Below are 23,861 nucleotides of genomic sequence, written 5' to 3'. Positions count from 1 at the left end.
TGGACTCAATTCTGAATGTTCTTTCTATCCTTAAGTCACATAACGCTGTGTTTAAAATATCTGAGACTCTACTTCTGTCAGTACCATGGCCATGGGCCTGCTTGGAAGTTTAGCAGGTGTCCTCTGAAGACCTGGACCTAGATTCATAGATTACTAAGGATTGAAGGACCTTTTGAAATCATCTTGGTCCTCGCCATTCATTTTACAAATAAGGAAACCAAGGCAGAAGGAGGTGAAGTTGCTTGTACAAGATAACAGGGCTGGAATTAGCACTTCAATCCTTTGGCTCCTCATCTTGTGCTCTTTCCACATTTGCTGCCATCCAAGAAAACCTGGATCTTTTTCTAACTCTGTGGGACCTTCAGAAGTTCCATTATGGCTTCCATATATGATGTTAGGGTTAGGGCAAGGAAAGTCATTGCTTTCAATGTCTAGGATCCAGAGTCAAAATTATGAGTTGTGATTGGAATTTTCAGAGAGACAAACCAGTTTGAGATAAGAAAAATGCCTTTAACTGTTAAAGTTATCTTTGAAGTAGGATATCTTAGATAGTCATAATTATAGTTTATATAAAAGACATTTTTCATAGTCGTTTAAAGTTTGCAAAGTCCTTTGCATATTTTCTATAATTTTTATCTCATGTATTGGAGATTTTCTATCACAGTCTTAATGACCTCTTGTTGGGGATATTGTAGAAGGGATTTCTAGTGAGATATAGGTTGGATTGTAGTGTTTCTGAGGTCTTTCCAACTCAGAGATTCTATGAACTTAAAATAAGTTTTCTAATAGTTCTTTATGAAGGCTTTGTTTCCAGATCAGTCCACAAAAGCCTATTTGATTAATTTGAAATGCAACTAGATTCTAATAGTGTTATAGGCCTCAATTATGATGCATAACATTGGTTTAATTAAGAGAATGCCTTATGATTCCAAACAATTAGTAAAAGAATCTGAGGGTTGAAAGGTGCCTCAGTGCCCATATTGGTAACTGATACCTAGGCAGCCGGATGGCACAGTGAATAGAGTGTTAGACTTATAGTCAGGAAGATATGAATTCAAGTCTGGCCTCAGACATTAGCTGTGTGGCCTGGACGAGTGACTTAATTCCCATCAGCTTCAGTATCATTATCTTAAAAATGGAAATAATGATAACCCCCAACTCCAAAGGTGAAAATAAAATTATTTGTAAAGTGCTATGCAGATGGTAGCTATTATTTACATTCTAAGGAATCACCACTATAGTACATCAGACCAAGTGGTCATCTAGCCTCTGCTTGAAGACCTCCAGGCAGGGGAAACTGCCACCTCTTGAGGCAGCCCTTTCTCCTTTTGTACAGCTCTAGTTGTTTGGAGATGTTTTCCTGACAGTAAGTCTCTGTTGTCTTCTTTGCAACTTTTACACTTATCTTTGGTTCTGTCCTATGGAACCAAACAGAACAAACCTAATCCACCTTATACCTGATGACCATTAAGTCACTTAAAGATATCTGTCAGCCACTCCCGTGAGGCTTCTCTTCTCCAGGCTAAGCATCCCTGGTTTCCTCAAATGATGTAGATTCCAAGCCCTTCTCTATGATTGTTTCCCTCTTCTGGACACAAACTCTCTTATCGAGGTCCTTCTAATTTGCTTAGAAACAAACTGTTAAAGTAGCCTTTTATGGAGAAGGGAAGAGCCAACATGGTGGCTTTCTGGGTTTAAGTTTGGTTTTGCCATGTGACCTTGAACGTGTCACTTTATCTTTTTAAGCCTCAGTTTTTCCATCTGCAAAAAATGGAGAATCATACTTCTGCTCTCTACCTCAGGGGGTTGTGAAGAGGTAAGTATCTCACGGTTTTATAAAATGCTGTAATACTGTGATCATATCCTTTATGTAGTCATAACTATATATAACTAACTGGTCTTAAGTGAATATAACTGGTTGGATCTATAAGTGTAACTATCATATTCAGTTGCGTTATGGGATAAACAAACAGATTCTTATGCACTGTATCCAGTTGAATAACTGAGCCCTTTCATAACCAGTATTCATGTTTACTTCTAGGTCTTTATTAAAATCCATCACACACCTGGCCCAGTGACTTCTATTTAAATATCTGAGTTACTGAAAGTGAAATAAAAAAACAAAAGGGAAAAAATAACAAGAAAAGAAAAGCCCTATACATGAAAGGGAGAAAACAGTATCAGGATGCTAAAGCTCCTTCGTGAGCTTATTGAAACATGGAAGAAAATACCTTAACTCTGAGCACTATTCAAATTAGATTTCTGTTTTTGTTTCTATACTAGAAAATGGAACTAAAACATGGTTTTCTTTAGGGATTCTGATATTCCCACTGAGCCCTTTAAATGTAAACAGAAAGCTCAGAACTGCTTCGTTATCACAATGCTTTCCAACTTCTGCCCACAGTGCTTGCTTTTATTTTTCTAGTTAAGCGAAGAGAAATTTTTTACATTATTTTATCATTCTCAGGATCTTCTGTCATCTTTCCTTTTTAACCTTATTCTCAGTAGGTTTTTTTTTAGAGGCTCTTCTTTGTTCTCCACTGGATGTCTTTGTAGTCCAGTCAAGATTTCATAGCATTCTTGTAGCACTGACTCTTCAAGGCCAGATGTGGACTTTAAGATTCTTTCAGGCTCAGTTATGCTGATGGATGAGAGTTTACCTCTCTAATTGGACTCTGATACTCTTCCTGTGACCTCCTTGAAGGTTCACGATTTCTGCAGTTTGGAGATTTCTCTGCCAGTTCTGAATTGGTTAACTATGTCTGAAATGGCAGTTTGTTTTTATAAGATATTATCAATCAATGTACCTGCCAACCTGAGGAAACAGAAGTATATTGTTCTTTGATGGAAGGGCCCCCCGTTTCCCATGTGCTTCATCCCAAAGAGACATGGGAACTTTGTTCTAGCAAAACACAGTGACCCATAGGGTGAAAAAAAATCAATTGAAGGTTGTACACAAGTAAGCTACATAATTTGCTTTAATTCTATTAGTAGAGAAAGAGAAATAGAATATTTGACTTACCTGATATGATATTTAAGTAGTAGCAAAGTATTCAATAAAATAGCTATATATATATATATATATATATTTATATTTATATTCATACACACTTATGGATTTTGAAGTTCTCTGTTATGACTAGTGAGGAGCAACTAGGTGGTGTGGTATACTGTATAGAGTACTGAATCTGGAGTTAGGAAGACTCATCTTTCTGAGTTCAAATTCAGCTTCAGACATTTACTAGCTGTATGACCCTGGGCAAGTCATTTAACCCTGTTTGCCCTAGTTCTCTCATTTGAAAAATGAGCTGAAGAAGGAAATGGCAAGCCACTCCAGTATCTTTTCCAAGAAAACTCCAAATGGGGTCACAAAGAGTCAGGCATTGCTGAAAAACAACTTAATAGCAGCAACAACAATTATGTCTAGTTAAGGAAAAAAAGGTGGTTTGGACTGGCTGGAGAAAAAATGAGAAAGATAGATGGAATCTGAAATCAATCAGGTAGCATATTTTAAACACAGTATATTGTGAACTGTGCTAAGTGCTAGCAATACAAAGATAATTTTGAAACAGTCCTTGTCCTCAAGGAACTTAAATTCTAACAGGAAAAAAAATATATATGTAAATATTTACAAAACTAATAAAAGCAGCTTAGGGAGAAAGTGCCACTAGCACCTGGAGAATTCTGAAAGGCTTCATATAGAAGGTGGCTCTTGAGCTGAATGTTCAAGGAAATCAGGGATTCCAGGAGGTGAAAGTGAAGAAGGTGTGCTTTCTAAGTATGGAGGGTAGCTAATGCAAAGGCATAGAGACAGAAGATGGAGAGTTGTGTATGCAGGACTGCAAGCAGACCAGGATGGCTGGATCTCAGCATGTGTGGAAGGAGTCAAGTATAAAGCAAAAGACAGGATGGGGCTAGGTTGTGAAGAGATTTAAATGCCAAGCAGGGCTATTTGTCTTTAGTCCTAGAGGTAATAAGAAGCTACTGGAGTTAATTGAATTGGGAAGTGGGTGACATGATCAGACTTGCAATTTAAGAAGATCTCTTTGGTGATAGATGGAGGATGGATTGGAGTGGGGAGAAACTTTAGGCCAAGAGACTGTTAGGAGACTGTTGCAAGAGTCCAGGAGGTAGCTGTGTTACAGGTGGGGAGGGAATGTCTGAAAAAGACGTTGGGAAGAAGGAAGCAAGATTTGGCAACTGACCAGATATGATAAGTGAATGAGAGTGAGAAATTCAGGATGATGCTGAGGTTGCTTTTGACATTAATAAATATGCTGTTAAAGAGGTAGATTGAGGGATTATTTCCTCTATTGAACACATTGAGTTTCAGATGCCTAAGGGATATCCAGGTGGAAATGTCCAATATTCAGTATATGATGTGGGATTGGAGCTCAGGAGGCTAGGGCTGGATATATAGATTGAGGAGTTATCAGCCTAGAGATAATCATTGAATCCATAAAGCTGATGATATCACCAAGTGGGAGAATATAGGGAGAAAAGAGAATAGGGTTCAGAAAGAGCCTCAAGGTATACCTACAGGTAGTGGTCATGACATGGATTATAAATCAGCAAGGAGACAGTAGTCTGATACAAGACAGAGCAGTAACACAAAGACCCAAAGAGGACAGAGTATCCAGGAGGTGAAAGTGGGTCAACAATGTCCAATACTATGGAGGCATTAAGAAGGTTTAGGATTGAGAAGTGACCATGTAATTTGGTAATTAAGAGATCATTATTAATTTGGGGGAGAAGACAGTTTCACTTAAGTGATGAAGTCAGGAATGAGATAATAGAGGGTTCTGAAGAAAGTGAGAGAAGAGGAGATGGAAGGACCAAGGGCAAATGGATATTAAGGAGTTAGATTGAGATTGGGAGGGTGTGTGTGTGTGTGTGTGTGTGTGTGTGTGTGTGTGTGTGTGTGAGACAATTTTTTCTATGACCCGTTAAGGGATGAAGATGGGTTGGATGGGTAGAGAAAAGAGAAACAAAAATAGAGTGAAATAAAAAGGGGCAAGAGAGAAACACACACACACACACACACACACACACACACACACATGTTTAAGAGGAGAGCCTGAAATAGATATACACAGAGACACTCAGGATGGAAGACTCACAACCACACACTGCCAATAAGTGAGACAGACAAACCAAGAACTCAACAGAAGCGGTGGTTACACTTAGCATTTGTAGACTTTATTTTGTGTGTATTTGTGTCCCACCCTGCCATTCACTTCAGCTAGGGACCTTAGAGTAGTTATCCCTGTTGCCACTACTGCTCTTTGAAAGCTAGTAACTTCCCCAACAATTTCAAATAATCTACTCTCTGCTAAGGAATTGCTTTTATGCTTATTTTAAAATTCCAGGTTTAGTTTTTGAAAAGCTGATTTAATCCAAGTAAGTTCTCCTGAAAGTTTTACCTAAGAAGGAATAATAATAATAATAACAAATAATAGTTAACATTCATAGAACAGCTACTTTGTACCGGCACTGTGCTAAGGGCTTTACTGTGGGAGGTAGGTGTTATTATTGTCCCCATTTTTACAGTTGAGAAAATTGAGGCAAATAGAGGTTAAGTGCCTTGTCCAAGGTCACACAGCTAAGTGTTGGATGACTTATGATTTTAAAAAGTTACCTTCAGTGTACTGTGTCTGAAAGTCCTGGCCAGATTTGTCATTGCTTTTCTTAAAGAAAACTTATCACCACTCCCAGTGCTAGGAGGGGCAACAGAGATCATCTAACCCACAATGATTCGTATTCTTAACTTTTTTTTTGAGTCCTGGGCCACTTTGGAAGTCTGAAGAAGCCTATGAATTTCTTCCCAGATTTTTTAAACGCATATAATAAAATACAAAGGAAATCAATAATTATTAAACTATTTTTTTAAAAGCTCAGGTACACCAAGTGAAGAACCCTTGATTTGGTCAAACTCTCACTTGAATAGGAATTGTCTTTTCAACATTTTAGACAAGTTTTCATCACATTTCTAGCAGTAAGTAGCTTTAATAGTAAAAGAATCATAGAAGAAGCCAGAAGGCACCTTTGCAATCATGTTGTTACCTCATATTGCAAAAGAGGAAAATGAATTTTCCATTAAGCTGCCGAAGTAATTTTCCTGAAGCTCAGATCTTATCATGTTTCTCTCCTACTCAGTGAACTTCAGTGGCTCCCTAGTATGTCCAGGATCAAATACAAAACCTTGTTTGGCATTCAAAGCCCTTTCCAACCTAGCTCCTTTGCAGGCTTTTTATACCTTACTCCTCATCAAATATGCTTCACTCCAGTGACACTGGCCTCCTTGCTTTTCCTCAAACAAGACACTCCATCTCTCAGGTCCAAATATTTTCTCTGCCTATTCTTCATTCCTGAAATGCTCCCCCCACCCCCATCTCCTCTCTTGGCTTTCTTGAAGTCTCAACTAAAATCTCATCTTCTACAAGATGTCTTTCTCAACCCCTCTTAATTCTAGTGCCTTTCCTGTTACCATTCATTCTTTTTCATTTATTTATTTATTTTTAATTTTAAAGGCAGTGAGGCTTAAGTGACATGCCCAGGGTCACACAGCTAGCTAGTAATTGTCTGAGGTTGGATTTGAACTCAGGTCCTCCTGACACCAGGGTTGGTGCTTTATCCACTGAGCCACTATTCATTCTTTATACAGCTTGTTTGTCTATGTTTGTTTGCTTTTTATTTCCCGCCATTAAACTGTGTGCTCCTTGAGAGCATGGACTGTCCTTTGCCCCTTTTTGTATCCCATGGGCAATAGTGCCTGGAACATAGTAGGTTCTTCTAATAAATACTTGTTGACTGACTGACTGAAACCTGCAGAGGGAAAGTGACTTGACTTGTTCGAGGTCATATGGGTAGGAAGTAGAAGAATTAGGACTTAAACTCAAGTCCATTGACTCTGGCTGGCACAGTAGATGGAGTCCTGGGCCTGGAGTCAGGAAGTCCTGAGTTCAAATTCAGTCCCAGATACTTACTAGATGTGTGACCCTAGACAAGTCACTTAATCCTTGTTGCCTCAGTTTCCTCATCTGTCAAATGAACTGGAGAAGGAAATGGAAAACCACTCCAGTATCTCTGCCAAGAAAATCCCCAAAGGGGTCATGAGGAATTAGACATGACTGAAAATGACTGAATAACAACAATTGACTCTAAATCCCATTGTATTACACTGCCCTACATTCTATCTTTCAGGGAAACCCATTTCATTCTTAGGTGACTCTAATTGTTGGGGTTTTTCCTTAAATTGATCCAAGATCTGATTTTGTAATTTCCACCCATTATTTCTAGTTCAGTCTTCTAGGGTCAATCCACAGAAGTCTAATCTGTTTCCTGTGGACTAGTCTTGGAATTATTTTGTGTGTCCCCTCAATCTTCATTTTTCCATGATAGAAGTTTTCAGTTCCTTTGACTGCTTTTCACATGGCCTGTTTTACACCAGCCTGGTTACTCTCCTTTGAACCTATTCCAGAACAGCAATGCTATCAAAAAGTTAAAATTTGAGATAGTTTGTTGTCCTGGGGTCTGTGATTCCTTTTTATATCTAAAAATTTTGATTGAGTCCTATTTGGGTCCTAATGAGGCTAGTAGGAGAGGTGGATACTGAGGTGAGGGGCAGAGAGACAGCCTGGGAAAGTCCTCAGTGAACAAACCCTTTAGAAAGAAATGGGTTTAATTCCATTTGAGCTCAAGATTTTTTTCCCTGAATGGTTTTCTGTGCACATACATATTCTTAGCTTCACTAGGACCCAATTCCAGTAGATTAAAAAAAGAATTAAATGTTCACATCCCTAATGCCTGATACAATGGTTCTCATGCTCAAATCACCCCCAGGCTATTTGACTGCTCTTGTGCTGAAATGTATCTCAGATTACAGTATTTCAAGGGCAGAAAGGACATTGGTCTTCTGGGTCTGCACCCAGACTTTTATATTTGTTTTTTAGTGTGACAGAATCCTATGACAACAGAAAGGCAAAGAAATCCAAAATTACTTTGGATGGCTTTTACAATGCTTATTTCAGTTATTGACGATTATGAGTTGCTATCATCATGGATTGATCATTGAGGTAAATTGAGTCTTCTTAAATTTAATCTTCTTTTGGAATGAAAAGGATTCATTTAGTCCACAAACATTTACTTAGTGCCTACTTATGAGCAATTTACTCAGCTAGGTACTGGGGGACATACACAGATAAATAAGAGAGGCTCCTACCTGCAAGGAGTTTGCATTAAATGGAGGGGTAGGACATGAAAATTGATTACAGTAATTACTGTGTAATAAGTACATAATTTTTATGCTCACTACAATCTAACACTTAGCCCAGTGCTTGGAACACAGTAGGCACTTAATAAATATTGCTAATATTTTTATACTTGAAAGAAATATGCAGTATTTTAGGACAAGTCTTAACATGGGATCTGTGAATTAATTTGAAAAAAGATATTTTGATAATTGTATTTCTATATAATTGATTTGTTTTGTAATTCTGTATATTTTATTTCCTGCATTTGAAAATACTATTCTGAGATGGGTCCATAGGTTTTACCAGACTTCCAAATGGGACCATGACATAAAAAAGGTTAAGAGATTCTGTTTTAGTTAGAAAAAAAGGAGTAAAGATTACCAGTATATTTTTATAAAAGTTAAGTCTTATCCAAATTTTGAAATCTCTGTTTTTCAATGGAGAAAACCCTCTGTTTGGTGTATTATACATGCACTTTCAGTATTGATCCTCATTCCAGAATATTCCAAAATAAGTGAAATTATTGTGTGTGTTAATGTTATATTCGAGGCTATCTTTTTTCAGGGCTTCATTTTAGAGGATGTTAAAAATCTTTACTTTCTATTGATTGCCCTTTTCCCAGGTTTTCTGGGAAAATGCCTTCATTTTACAGCAAATCTATTTTAACTGAAAAACATCTCCATCTTTTGTCTTCATAGGATACTATTGTTATAAAAATGATAGAGTCTAGTTGTGTTTTTGACAACTTTAGGCAAAAATGCAATTATTTCCTTTAGTACTTTCTTCTGTGGGGCAGAGATTCCATAGCCCTGGTCAACACAGTTGATTACAAATGAGGTTAACATCTTTTCAGGAAGTACTGGAAGACAGCCTGTGGCGTTATAGTTGAATAATCCAACTGAATTTTGTTTGGATCAAAGTGGCTTTTCCACACTAAGACCAACAATGCCTTGATCCAAGTTTTATGATTGTAAGCCTTCACACACCCAACACAGAATTCATATTGGATCTGTGACTTAGCTTATAGCTACTTATGCACTGTTTATTTCTATAGAAATTAGAAATGTTCATGCCTGTGAAAGTTAAAGGTTGTAGACACAGAAACCTAAATAAAAAATGTTCTTTTGACTCCTGTTTCCCCAAGAACTAATGGCCTCAGTTATAATTTTAATACACACTCAATGAATGTGTCTTAGGGTTATGTTCATCATTTTAAAGAGAAAGGTATAATCTTTAAAGTCAGTATGTCATGTTAACAGGAGTATGTGCTCCCCCCTGAATATAAAATGCCTCTGAAACAAGATTTCTTTGAAAGGGGAAAAATATTCACTGAGAGATAATTATACAAGCTATAGTATTTAGAAATATTCGTCATGAGAGTTTTGTTTTTATGTTCCTTTCCATTCAGATAAAGATGCTTTGCTCATTTTTGTCTCCAATCTCTAACACTTTTTTTGGCTCTCTTACAAAAGCATGATAACAGTGTAGGCTTAGGTTATTACACAGGTCATGTTTTAGTGTGAAATGTATAGTCTAAGTTTAGACCAATATGGGAAGTTTTAGCTTAGATAATTTTGAAGGTTTAAAGGGACATATTCTCTCAAGAAATATTTTAACCTTTGGCCAGAGGTTCTCTTAATTGAATCTATATTTTAAAGGTGGATATGAAGGCAGTAGGATAAAGAACAGAAAACAAGTGAATGATTTAAACAATTCCTTAAAAGCTTTTGGAAACATGTAGGCATTCTGTGATTGATTTTTCTTTCCTGTCTTTCAAACTGCCATTTTTTGGGGTAATTTTATTTCCTGCAGGCCAGTATTTTTCATTGCCTTCCCTTCTTTCTCCCCTTGCTTTTCCCATCTTGCATGTCCCCTATATCCTCTTCTTTGCTTCCCCATATAGTGTCTTGCTACAAATAATCAACTTTTTACTCAGTTGATACGTGATCTTTATTTGGCAAATTCTATCTTCTCCAGTGCATCATTATTGCTGTTAGGTCAATGAAAAACTCAATTCAATTCAACAAGCATTTATTAAGCATCTATTATGTATCAAGAGCTATGCTAGCCTCTAGGGATACAAAGACAACAATGAAAACCATCCTTGTTCTCAAGAAACTTATATTCTACTCCATCAAAAACCTAACAAAGAAACTATTGGAAGACCATGATGTTATATGGACCAAAGTTCAAACAGCCATGACGGGAAGTAGAAGAACTTCCAGGTATCTGTTCTAAGATCCAAGATGTAGACTCAGTTCAAGGTGGAGGCTATGCCAAAGTAACCTAGCTACCAACCTATTCACCATAGAAATTTCAATTTATTATGTAATCACTAAGAGCTCAGAAAAACTACCTGGACCAAATTAACTATGTCATTGCAATACCTCCTATATGTATTAGAATATTGATTTTGAGCTAGTCTGCACTAGCTCAGAGTCATGTTCTGAGAGGATTATGGTCACACAACCATTAGCCCTGTAGCTAGATAAAGCATTTATTAAGGACTTACTATTTGCTGGGCATTGTGCTAATTTCTGGGGATGAAAATAAAAGTAAAAGTAAATAAGACAGCCGTTGCCTCCAAGCTTACACTCCTGATAGGAGAAAACAACATACAAAAGAGCGAGGAAATATGGTGAGAGGGAGATGAAAATACATAGTGAGATGGCCAGTAAGTGGCTTGAAGACATGATCTGAAATCTCCCCTAGGAGAGCTAGGAACCTGAAAGGCAGAGTCCAGCATTACAGTGGGAAGGGGGGAAGAGATGAAGATTATGGCTGGAGTGAAAACAGCCTGGTAAAGAAATGTCCAGGAAGAAGCTAACATGTGACAAAGGAAGGACTTGAACTCAGATCTTCCCAATGCCAGAGCTAGCCCTCTATTCACTATGGCATGCTGATTCTTAAATAATTTAAAAGAAAAAAAATAGATTTCTGTCATCTTGCATAGAATTTTATATGTACATGCATATTTATTATTATTATTGGACCAGACCTGTTATTTCTTTGGTATAGGGAACTCCCAGTGACCAAACTCCCTCTACCAATGTATATCCCCAATTTCTACCCAGAAGAGCTTAGAATCTAATGGTGAAGACAAGTATATACATATACACGTATACAGAATAAATCCAAAGAGAATAAATGCAAGTAACTACAGAATTAAATAGGAGAGAAGGCACTAGAAGGGGGGGGAATCAGGAAAGTCTTCATATGCTGGTGCTTGAGCTGCATCTACAAAGAAGGTAGGAAATTGATGAGACTGAGGAAGCAGGGTTTCTATGCAGTTCACAGAATTACATAAGTGCATTCAAGAGGTGCAAGAAGGGGGTCTAGAATGCCTGAAAGAAAAGATTATTGCCAGCAATGGAAATTGAAGAAAGCTTCATGACAGTCAACTTGGCATTTAAAGGGTATGAAGGAATTCAGCTGAGAGGATGAGGGAGCACATTCTAGGCAAGGGGAGTGCAAATGAGACAACACTGTATGTGATTAGGTGGCAGAAAGACAGAGAGTCAAGCATTTGTTAAGTATTTATCAGGCACTGTGCTAAGCACTGGGATATAGAAAAAGGCAAAATCAGTTCCTTCCCTCAAGGAGCTTACATTCTAATTGGTGAGTCATCTTGCAAGTAACAATGTACATACAAGATATATATCAAGTGGGTGGTAGGGTGATCTCAGAGGGAAGGCACTAGCAGCTGGGGTAACTAGGAAAGGTCTCCTATAAAAGGTGGAGCTTGAAGTAAGCCAAGGAAATTTGGCATAGGTGAGGAGGGATAACAGGCAAGAGAGGTAGCCAGTGACTGGACAGAGGATTGGGAGGTGTGGAATATTGTGTTAAAGAAATAGCAAGAAGGTCAGTGTCTCTAGATGACAGAGTAAGTGCAGGGGAGAAGAAAGGTTAAGAAGACTGGAAAGATAGAGAAGGTAAAAGGTTGTAAATGGATTTAAATGTCAATCAGAGCATTTTATATTTGATTCTGGAGGTAATACACACCAACCAGAGTTTATCGAGTAGGGTGGGGACATGGTCAGACTTGTGCTTTAGGAAAATGACTTTGGCAGCAGAGTAGAGGATGCACTAGGGCAAAGAGAGAATGAGCCCAGAGAGACCAAGCAGAAGGCTGTTTCAATAATTTAGGGTGAAGGCAATGACAGCCTGCACCAGAATTGTGGTTCTATGAGTGGAGGGAAGAGGAGTGTATACAAGGAATGTTTTGACGGCAAGAACTTTATAACAGATTAGATATATGGAAAAACTTTAAGTCATGAGCTGATGATAACAGAAATTGCTAGTCTGGTTGAATGAGAGGATTGTGGTGATCCTGACAATAAGAGGGAAGGTTGTAAGAGATGAAGGTGGTTTTTTTGAGGGAGAGGTGGTGGAGGGAAGTTAATAACTTCTATTTTGGACATATTGAGTCCGAGGTGCCTATGGGATATACAGTTTGAGATATCTAAAAGGCAGTAAGTGATTCAAGATTGCTTGGAACACATGAGGGAGATTAGGGAGGAATATATAAATGTGTCTGAGAATCATCTACATAATTAAACCTATTGGAACTGATGAGATCACCAAACAAGAAAATATAGAGGGGGAAGAGAAAAGGTTCCAGGATAGAACCTAGGTCGATACTCATAATTAGTAGGAATAACTTGGATAAAGATCTAGCAAAGAAAACTTGAGAAAGTGTGATAAGACAGGTTAGAGGAGAAATAGGAGATAGCAAGTCACAAAAACACAGAAAGAAAGAGTATTCAGGGAAAAAAAAGATGATTGACAATGCCAAAGCCTGAAGAAAAGCCAAGAAGGATTGAACAAAGGCCATTAGATTTGACAACTGAGGTCACTGGTCACTTTGGGGTTAGCAATTAGAAAATTGGCAACTAGATTTCAAAGAATTTAAGAGGGAGAGGAGAAGATGTGGGGGCATTTGGTGTGGATGGATTTCTTGATGAATTTAACCAAGGAGAGATATAAGATGCTTGTGAGCTAGTAAAGATGATTGGATCAGTTGAGGTGGGTTTTTTCTCTCTTTTAAGGATGGTGGAAACATGCTCATGTTTGTTGGTAGCAGGAGGAGCCAGTGAATAGATTGAAGATTAGAGAGAGAGTGAGGGTGATAGAGGAAGACATTTGGATAGAGAAGACAGGATGAGATGCCATGGGATCACTTGTGCATTTAGAGGAGTTTGACTTGACAAAGAGAAGGGTTACTACTTCATATGAGACAAGGGTGATGGAGGCAATAACGGAGGAAGATATCTGAGTGATGTGAAAGGAGGAGGTGAGAGGAGAGGGAGCTCTTGGTAAATGGCTTCATTTTTGTTTTGGTGAAGTAGGAGGTGAAGTCCTCAGCTGAGAAAGTGGAGGGAGAGAGGAGAAGGAAAAGACAATGTAGTGAGTAGGGTAGTGAATCAATTAGGTAGGTGTGACATGAATTTGTAATCATTCCATTTAGCATGTTTCCATTATTTTCTCTTCTGTTCAGCAGCTTACATAAATAGGAGTGAAGGAGGTAATAGTGGTAATAAGCTGGAGTTTGGGCTGATTAGTGATAGGATGGAGGGGCAAGGAAGAAGAGTACAGTCAGAGCAAGATTGATGGCCTAGGAAAGAATTGATGGGTGGAGAGAATGGAGGTCATGGTGAAGATGAAGGACAAAGTTAGGGGTTATAAAGTAGAGGGAAAGATGGAATGAAAAAAGGTTCTGACCAAATAAAGGAATTTTAGAGTTCATGAACATGGAAAGAGAACACCTGTGAATGATGGCAAGCTAAAGGGTATAACCATCTCTGAGTCTAGCTAAGGTAGAATAGAGAGTAGGTTATGGAACTATTATAAGATTGAGAAATTGAGGAGTTAGAGTATTTGCGGGAGATACAACAGGCACCTTGAAGGTCCCCTACTATGTGGGCAGGAGTAGAGGTAGGGAAAGACCATGAGCAGGCACTGAATTCATTAAGTAAAGAAAGAGAGAGCCTATGTAGATCTAAGCAAGGTGTGCATGAAGAGGGAGGGCAGTTATGACAGATTTTGGAAGGCTCTGAATGCCAGGCAAAGTAGTTTGAACTTTAGCCTAGTGAAAATGGCAAATTTTTGAGGACTTTCACCACATCTGAAGTGACATGTTAATTACTGAAGCATGAATCCCTCTGACAACTCCCCTAAACAAATAGTACCTTCTTCTTACACACCTTCAGTAATGAGGAACTCACTACCTCATGTTGTAGCACTTTCCATTGTTGGATAACATGAGGAAGCTTATCTTTATATTGAACTAAAATCTGTTTCTCTTTCTTTTGTATCCTGTGGGATTACTATGGGCCAAGTGCCCTTTTGCTCTGATTCTACCATCATTGTATTCCTTCTGAGAGGTTCCACTTAGACTGAATGGTAGAAAAAATATTTAAGAGCAAATGATAAAATGTAGGTTTGGGTTCAACAGACATTCCTTGTTTTCAAATCTACTGAAAGTTGAAACTGAAAGCAGAGTCTGTGTGCCAGACTCATCGGGGCTTTCTAGGGAGCAGCAGCTGTGAACTCGACAGACCTGTGTTTCATGAGCTTTCCCTGAAGTGTTCTAATAGCACTGAACATCTGTGGCCTACTCCAGGTTGCCAACTCCTTACAAACCCATGAAGCGAGTGTGTATCGATGAGATTGCCTGCTATGTTTAGGTTCTCGCTGGAAGATGGAGACATCATATGGCATCAAGGCACATTAGGGTAGATGTATTGACCTGGAAGTTGGGAGTCGTGGTGTTTGACTTCCTGAATGACCTCACTCAAGTCCGTTTCTCTCTCTATGATGACTAATAATAACTCACATTTATATAGAACTTCAAGGCTTACAAAGCACTTTCCTTGCCACAGAGGTAGTTAGTAACAGCAGTACTCCATGCTGCAGAAAAGAATATAGACTCAGTGAAGTTAAATGACTTGCCCATGGTTTCCCAGCTTGTAGCAGTTAGAGTTAGGACTAGAACCTGGGTCTTCTTGACTCCCAAGTCCAATGTTCTTTCTGCTCTGCTATGTTCCTTTCATAGATGATCTCTAAGTACTTTTCTAGTGTAGAATTTCTTTTAAAATTTTGAATTTGGGGTTTTAATTATACCCCCAATGTTTTCTTTAAAAAGTAACTCAAATTATGAGATTATAGGATTTAGAAACTTTTTTCCCTATCAGGAAACTTAGGCACAGAGAGAGGAAATAGATGTTTGGGACTCCTTAGTGACTCTACCTTGGGCCACTGATTAAAAGTATTAATTGTTCCCATTTTTACAGTCCTTTAAGATTGCCAGAGCACTTTACCTGATAGAGACGCTGGGAGATAGACAGTACAAGGATTATTATTCCTATCCATCTGATAACTAAAAAGTCTGAAGCTTAGGGAGTTTAAATAACTTTTTTAGGATCAAACAGCTAGTTAGTCTTGGTGTTGGGTCTTGAACCCTGCTTGGTCTAGAACCCCAGTCTAATTCTCAAGTTCAGTATTATTTCTCTCCTTTCTTGGGCAGGGTGGGGTTAGAGATTAGTCCAGTCCTTTGATTTCATTGGCATGAGGAATTCCAGGTAAAGGACCCCCACCATTACCAATGCAAATTGGTAATGACTCTGCAGCCTTAAACAGTCTTAAACAGTTATCCTGGCCACTGAAAGACTAAATGATTTAACTTTGTCCAGGGTCACATGGCAAGTGTGTGTTAGAAGAAGGAACTTGCACTCAGGTTTCCCTGACTATGAGATCAGTAATCTTTCCACTTAGCCGGGCTGATTCTTTCTGGTGCATTTTTTTCAAATGGTCCAGTGTGGCATGCTATGTTGTTTGGTCAGAACAGGATGTGGGGGCTATTTGAGTTTTGAAGTCTGTATTTGTGAATATTAAATTAAATAAACATTAATTGAACACCTGCCATGCACTGGGTACTAGAGATGATCAAGAGACAAGTAAGACAGAGCTCCTACCCTCAAGGATTGTAATTATGACAATTGGATGCTTCTGTGGCACGTTATGATTATCAAGCACTTATCATGTATTATCTCACTTGATCCTGTGAGTAGGGAGTACAGTTTTCTTTTTGTTTTTTTCATATTGGAAACTGAGTGTTAAAAAAGTGAACGTGTAAGGAGGGAAAACAGGACCTGAACCCAGATCTTCTGACTCGAAGTTCAGAACTCTTTGCTCTTCACCACACTCTATCAGAGACCACAGGGCCCTTTTCACTGGAAAGGATTAAAACCCGTCAATTCCATACTCTTCTATAGAGATTTTTCACACCCCTTGTCCCCTCCCCCTGCCCACCCCGTGACTGTACAGAAAGTTAACACACTTTTCAAAACATGCAAATATTACATTTCTTGTTGTCCTTCTGGAGTCCTCTGGAAATTCATAATATTCCTTCTATGGAAAGTTTCGTTCTAATAGAGGCGTGGCAGAAATATGTGTAGTGACAATCTCCTTGTAGTCTCTTCCTGATTCTTAGCCTTCTTGCAGCATCAAGCAGTTGGTTGCTTGGGCAGGCCCCTGGTATTGAAAGCCTCTCTGGGACTGACCTGGCTTCTGCCCAATGACAGAGTTGTGGGTTAAATTCCAGATGGCATCCCAGGGGGGAACTTGTCTCCTTCACCTCCCATTTTCCCTGGGCACTCAGTGAATGATAGTTTTAATAATGTAAAGCATTTAGGCACTATGGTGATACGTATTCTGTAACAGAGACAAAAGCATATAATGCAGATTCTATGCACATATTCCTTTAGAAGGAAAAAAGATTTTGCTATGCAGAGGTAGTATGGTACAGTGGAAAATGCATTGGGGCTAGAGACAGATGAATCAAATTCAATTCCAGCAATTTAGTTCAACATACATTTGTTATGCACCCATATGATGTTACCAAGGCCAGAAGAATAGGGGCTTATGATAGAGATGCTGTCTTTATCATTACTTGCTATTGAGAGAGGATCATAGGAGAGAGTAGTCAGTAAACTTTACATGTGCCTCTTCAGTTGTTTAAGAAATATTCAGTAAGGGCCTACTGTGTGCAAGGCACTTTGCAAGGAATATAAATACAAAAGAATTTAATGAAAGAAAGAAAGAAAAAGAATGAAAGAAAGAAAGAAAAAGAAAGACAATCCTTCCTCTCCAGGAGCTTGCATTCTAATGGAAGCTACAGTAATTATATTAATAATAATAATAACTAGCCTTTATATAATGCTTTGAGGATTGCAAAAAGTTTTGCAGATATTTTATCATTGCAGCAACTCTGGGAAGTGGGTGCTATTATATTCCCCATTTTACAGAGGAGGAAACTGGGGTTGAGGTTAAGTGACTTACACAGAGTCACACAGCTAGCAAGTGTCTGATGGTGAATTTGAATTCAGGCCTTCCTGACTCTAGATCCAGTGTTCTATCCATTGTGCCACCTAGTGGTCTTGTTTATTTTTTTTATATTACATGTAGAATAAATATAAAGAAAATAAAGAGTTAAAAACAAAAAGAGGGAGGGAGGCCAGTCCCTAGCAGTTGGGGGAATCAGAAAAGGCTTTTTCTAAGAAGTGTTACCTGAGTTTCAACATAAATAAGGCAGAAGTGCATAGGGAGTGCATTCCAGATATGTGTGGGGGGGTGATGATCAGAACAAATGAAGGAGTAGTGCCATGTTGAAGGAGCAGAAATAAGGCCAGTTTATCTGGATGTGAAGGAGGAGAAGAAATGTACAATATGAGGGTGCTGGAAAGATTGGCTGGGGCTAGGTGGTGAAAAGCTTTAAAAGCTGCACAGAGGAGTTTATATTTTATCCTAGTGTTAATTTTCCACCATCTTTCACTGATCTAGACACAGCCCAAGTATGATGAAAGCAAGGACTCTCAGGATTTTGTGGGTGTTGGCCCAAAGAGTCTCCATTGAGTTGAATCCCACAAAATGAAGTAAGAAGTTTGATAGAAAGGGGTTTAATGGAAACTCTTGGGCATGTGACTCTAGAGGAAATTCTTAGCTCAATGTTGCTTATTTTTTCAGTTATGTCTCTGACCCTGTTGACCATACTGTCCATGGGGTTTTCTTTGCAAAGATACTGGAGTGGTTTGCCATTTCCCTCTCTAGCAGATTAAGGCAAACATAAGTTAAGTGACTTGTCCAGGGTCACACAGCTAGTAAGTGTCTCAGGCTGGATTTGAACTCAATCTTCCTGACTGCAGGATCAATGCTCTATCTGCTGAACTTCTTTGCAGCTCAGTGACAGTCCTACTAACCCAGTGTAAGTTGAAAGCTAGCAAGCGTGTGGATCATTAAGGGAAATTCCTAGACTATAGGTCTATCAAAAATGACTGATATAATAAAAATAGGATGCTTAAGAAAATAGTTATTTCTGGGGACAGCTAGGTGGTGTAGTGGATAGAACACCGGCCCTGGATTCAGGAATACCTGAGCTCAAATTCGGCCTCAGACGCATAACACTTATTAGCTATGTGACCCTGGGCAGGTCACTTAACCCCAATGCCTAGCCAAAAAAAAAATTAAAATAAAAAAGAAAATAGTTATTTCTGCAGAGAGGATGGCAATGGATTGTCAACTGATACTGTCCTAAGATTGCTCCACTGGAGAAAAGTGGAATGTCCATTGAATATTTCTTGGACCATCAAGGAAAAAAGATCAGAACAGAGAGAATTCTATTCTTTTGATCCTTAAGAAGGGAAAAGAGAGAGCAAGATCAAAAAGCTTCTGCTCTTCTACCCTGAATGGTAACTAGTTACCAGTTAATGAAGATATTGCTGAGGATGATTGTGCAGGCAGGCTTGTGGCTTTGGGGATACAGACAGGAAATAGACACTGTTCTTGACCTTAAGGAACTTAACAGTTTTTATGCAACAGGGAATTGTTTTAGGGGAACAAGATACATGCACATAGAACATATATGTATATATGACAGAGCAGATTATGAGAAATGGGAACAGAGTTTTCTAAGAAATTTGAGGTTTCATCTTTGAGTTCCAGACTTTGCTCTGTCACCTTCAATCTGTGGAACTTTGGAGAAGTCAATTTACATCTCTGAGTCTCAGTTTCATTATCTGTAAAATGTGAATAGTAATGTCTGACTTGCTACTACTACTACAGGGTTTTTGTGAGTATCAAATAGGAACATGTACGTGAAAGTATTTTGTAACCATAAGATGTAATTGAAATTTGAGTAATTTCTACGTAGACTACGTGGTATCTAATGGATAAGGCCAGCAATACATCATGACCTTCAACTAAAGGAAAGGAAACTTTGTATTAAACTTATTTTAAAATCTGTATTTTAGATCTTCTGAAGAGAGATCTCAAACACTTGAATACTTAAAATATGGTTCCTTGTGTAAAACAGCCTACCTCTCATTTCTTTGTTTTTGCACTGACTTTCTTCCATGCTTATAATGCCGTTCCTTTTCCCTCTCCTCTTGACATTGCTGGCTTCAGGTTCAGCTCAAATTCCACTTCCTGTAAGTGGCCTTCCTGATCTCCCTCTATCACTTGAACTTTCACTTCTAAGGCTTCCTTCTACTCTGTATGTATGTAGCTTAGATTTAGAATATAAGGTTCTTGAGGTCAGGAATTGGTTTTGTTTTGTTTTTTCTTTCTAATAACCCCATGGCTTAGCTATTGTCTGGGATATAGTAAGTTGTTAATAAATGTTTGTTGATTAATGGATGTTTTATGTACCTACTTAATTAATATTGTTTCCCCCATTGATAAGAAAGCTTCCTTCGGCCAGGGACTTTTTTTTTTTCATTCTTGCCTGTTTTTTGGTACTCCTAGAAGTTGGCACAGTGCCTGTCACAGAATAAGTTCAATAAATGCTTGTTGATTGAGTCTTTAAAAAGCTCTGGATATAGGTCCTTTTTTCAGTGATACATATATATGATAGCTACTCCATATCTTGGCATATACTGTAGTATAACTGAATTACTGTGGCCAAAAACAAAACAAAACAAACAAACCCACTACTGTTGTCTAAAATTCTAGTGGTTGTCTTCTCAGCCCCTAAGGCTGGACCTTAGGTGACAAACATGAAATTCATCCCTGAATCTGAGTACTCCAGACTTTTCCAACTTGGTAAGATGTTCTAAAGCATATGCTCTGCTGGCATCTCCTTTAAAAATCGAGTCACCTTTAAACACTAATGAAGCATCAGAGAACTTCATGGAAGCGTGAGGGAAATAAATGTTTTCATCTAATCATGGAACTTCACACACACACACACACACACACACACACACACACACACACACACTCACACACACACTCTCTCTCTCTCTCTCTCTGGATTGTCCAGTCCAGCTCCTTAGTTTTGCAAGGGAGAAAACAAGCTCTGAGAAGTGATTTGCTCACTGGGTGACTTAGAGATAGCAGGATGTGAATGCCTGTCTTCTGGCTTTGAGTCCAGTGTTCATTACATTCTGCTAGTCTTTTTGGAATTGCAGATTAAATTTGGTGACATACAAGAGGTTAATGCATTTTTATTAGGATATACATAGAATAATACAGTATGTTGAGTTATGTGTAATTAGAACAAAAATGGCAATCCAATGAACATGTTCCTAAACTCTAGTTTTCAGCTTAATTTAAAGCAATATTTAATAGCAGAAAATTCTGTTAGTATGAAGTTATTTGCTCTACCCCCTGAAGAATGTTGTCACATTTATAATAATCTAATAAAGTATAATCTCAGTTTTAGAATACTTAGCAATTGAGTCATTTTGAAGACCTGAAGGCAAAGCTTTTAAAGTCAAAAACTTAAAATATAAAACATTTTGAAGGGAAGTCTTCCTGAACTGGATAACACTGCCTTGCCTAATACAGAACATTACTTAATTTTCAGAAGGTATTAAATAATAGAGTTGAAATTCAAACCCAGGGCCTTTGATTTTATCCCCCTGCTGGATTGCTTTTTTTTATTAAACTGTAGGTGAAGAAGGATTTGTAGCAAATGAAAAATTCAAGTTTTGGCTTTGGTGCTGAATCAATGAAGAAAAGCTGGAGACTTCAAGTGTTTATTAATTGTATACTGTCGACAAAGCACTATAGTGGGGAGTGGGAGACAGAGACAACAATGAAATAGTCTCTGCTTTCAAGGAGCTTGTTTTACCCTCTCCTTCATTTCCACTGGAAGAAACCCCTCATATGCTCAGCATTGGCATTTCTAAGACATTAGAATGTGTGTATTGGGCTGGAAGGGACTCTCTGGAGCCAGGATTCTTAAGCTGTTTTGTGTCATGGTTACCTTTGGCAGTTGGGTGAAATCTATGGACTCTTTCTCATAATAATGATTTTAAATGCATAAAGTACATATAATCACAAAGGAAGCTAATTATATTGAAATATAGCTATTAAAATATTTAAAGAAACACATTCATGGATCCCGGGTTAAAAACTCCTGCTTTGGGTACTAATGTTGCTGGGTACTCAATGAAGATGAATAAGGCAGATCTAGAACACTGTGAACTTTGGAGGCTTTTGGCAAATTAGTCTTCAGGAAGGCAAGAAATCAAACTTGTCTGTGGTTCTACTACTGCCAAGAGGTCATGTCAGGAGAAACAACGGCTGACTCAGTCATCTTGTCTTTTAGACTCCTAAAGTATAATTTGGAAAAATTGGAATATCTTTCAGGTGTAATATAGAAGACACTGCTTCATGTCCTCCTCTTACTATTTCAGCCCCAGCCAATTACAGATCTTCCTTGGATTAGGTCATGTTGTAATGGTTTGTGTTTGGGATACTTTCTAATTCTGAGAGTCTAAGATTCCCTTGATGGGTTATCTGTATCATTATGAACATTAGTTGATGACCTAGGCTGTGATACAGTAATGTTCTTAGAATAAGACTCTGTTTGCCTATACTCTGAATGACCCCAGATTGCTGAAATTTGGGAGTTCATTTTTTATAGCTTGCTTTTTTTTTTGCTTCCATTTCAAGCTGTGACTGTCATTTCTTACTGCTCTGTGTAGCTATCCCTTTCCACTTTTTCTAAATTACTGTATATCAATTTCTGGATTACATGGGGTTGTTGGAAAATGGAGCGCTCATAAGTGAGCTTGTCAGTGGAATGTGAGGAGATAAGGTTGCAAGAAGGCAAGGTCATATGATGGGTGAGCTTTTTTTTTTTTTAAGCAATGTTCCAGATAGATGAAGTTATTAGATAGAGAAGTTCCAAATAGGTGAGATTATTAGCTAGTGGAGTTCTGGATAATTAAGTTTCCAAAAATAGAGAGGGCAGAACTTTGAATAGATAGGGCTGTGGGATAGAGTTCCAAATTCACGTGGGTTTTGGAAGGTAGAGTTCCAGAAAGAGCAATCTCTCATCAGAATTCCAAGGATAGTTGAATTCAGAATAAGTGAGGTGTGGCTGCACTTTTGTTGTTCTATTTCCTATGGCGCCTATTCTAATTCATCATTTCCTAGCTGCAAGTGTAAATTCGTCAAGTTCCATAGTCCTTCTTTCCTAATTAACATGGAGATGAAGAGCAGACCTATCTTTGTGCCAGTCTGTGGCAATGAACTCAAGAAGGTCTGGCACCAGTAACTAATGGTACTTTGGGTCCTTAGGACCCTCATTCCCTGCTTCTCATTTCCAGTGGGGAGACTCAGAATCCAGAGGCTGCCTGTGGTCTGTGCTGTTGTCTGAAAAACATCTCTAGGAAAGCAGCCAGCCTGGATCAGCTCAATGAGCTAATCTAAGAACAGAGGGGTTTGTTGGAATCCTCAGCCAGAAGCTCCACAGAATATCATGGGCTCTTTGAATACTTAGAAATGCCTTATAGGACAGCTGCAGAGGGTTAGTAGGGTAGGGGAAGGAGGAAAGGGGGGGAGCTGTGGCACCTGCACTGTTGTATTGCAGAAGGCCCTGTTGAATGGTGACACTGGATCTGCTGGCCACACCTCATCCTCTGGGGTTGAGTGCCTGGTTCCTCTGGCTTAATTTCTGGCTCCATTCCCAATTTTCCAGCAGAGCAGTTTCATGTCTGCAGTGATGTAATGCTGCCTTTTCATTATTCTTTTGCATTAAGGTAACATTTCCTATTTGCTAAGTGTATCATAATCTTTTCTATTCTTTTTCTTCCATTAGTCATAAGAGCTTAAGATTAGAAGGAACCTCAGAAGTCATCTGGTATAATTACCTTACTGCTTGATTCACGGAACCCTTTTTCAACATTGCTGAGAAGTGGTCATCTGGTCTTTGCCATGTACATTTAATAATGATGAGGAGCTCACTGCCTTCCGAGGCAGTTTGTTATACATTTGCATAGCTTTGTTAGCAAGTTTGTCATTATTTTGAATTGAAATGTGCCTCTTTTAACTTTCACCACTGATCTTAGTTCTGTCTCTGGGTTAAAGCAAAATAATATAATTCAATAATCCATCATTCAGTCTCTTTCAACTAAGTCTTCTTAAATTGAAGGTAAGCATCACTAGTGCCTTCACCCAAACCTTATGGTTTCCATACTTTATAAGTGACCCAAATTTCCTGGCTCTTGTTGGGAATTAAAGCTGACTTTTCATAATAGGCATTATTTAACCTTGCTGCTTGAATTCTTCAAGCCTCTGTGCCTTTCTAGGAGCAGGCCCTCA

General features: G+C 38.5%; 1 protein-coding gene across 8 annotated transcripts in view; it reads left to right on the top strand.

The window, feature by feature from the left end:
* Window positions 1-23,861, top strand: part of PTPRT (protein tyrosine phosphatase receptor type T) — a 1,323,147-nt gene that overhangs the window by 207,790 nt on the left and 1,091,496 nt on the right. The gene's annotated exons all lie outside the window — the stretch shown is intronic.

Source organism: Phascolarctos cinereus, unplaced genomic scaffold, assembly GCF_003287225.1.
Source record: "Phascolarctos cinereus isolate Bilbo 61053 unplaced genomic scaffold, phaCin_HiC Scaffold_2;HRSCAF=192, whole genome shotgun sequence".
NCBI lineage: Eukaryota > Metazoa > Chordata > Mammalia > Diprotodontia > Phascolarctidae > Phascolarctos > Phascolarctos cinereus.
This window is presented reverse-complemented; position numbering and strand designations above follow the sequence as displayed.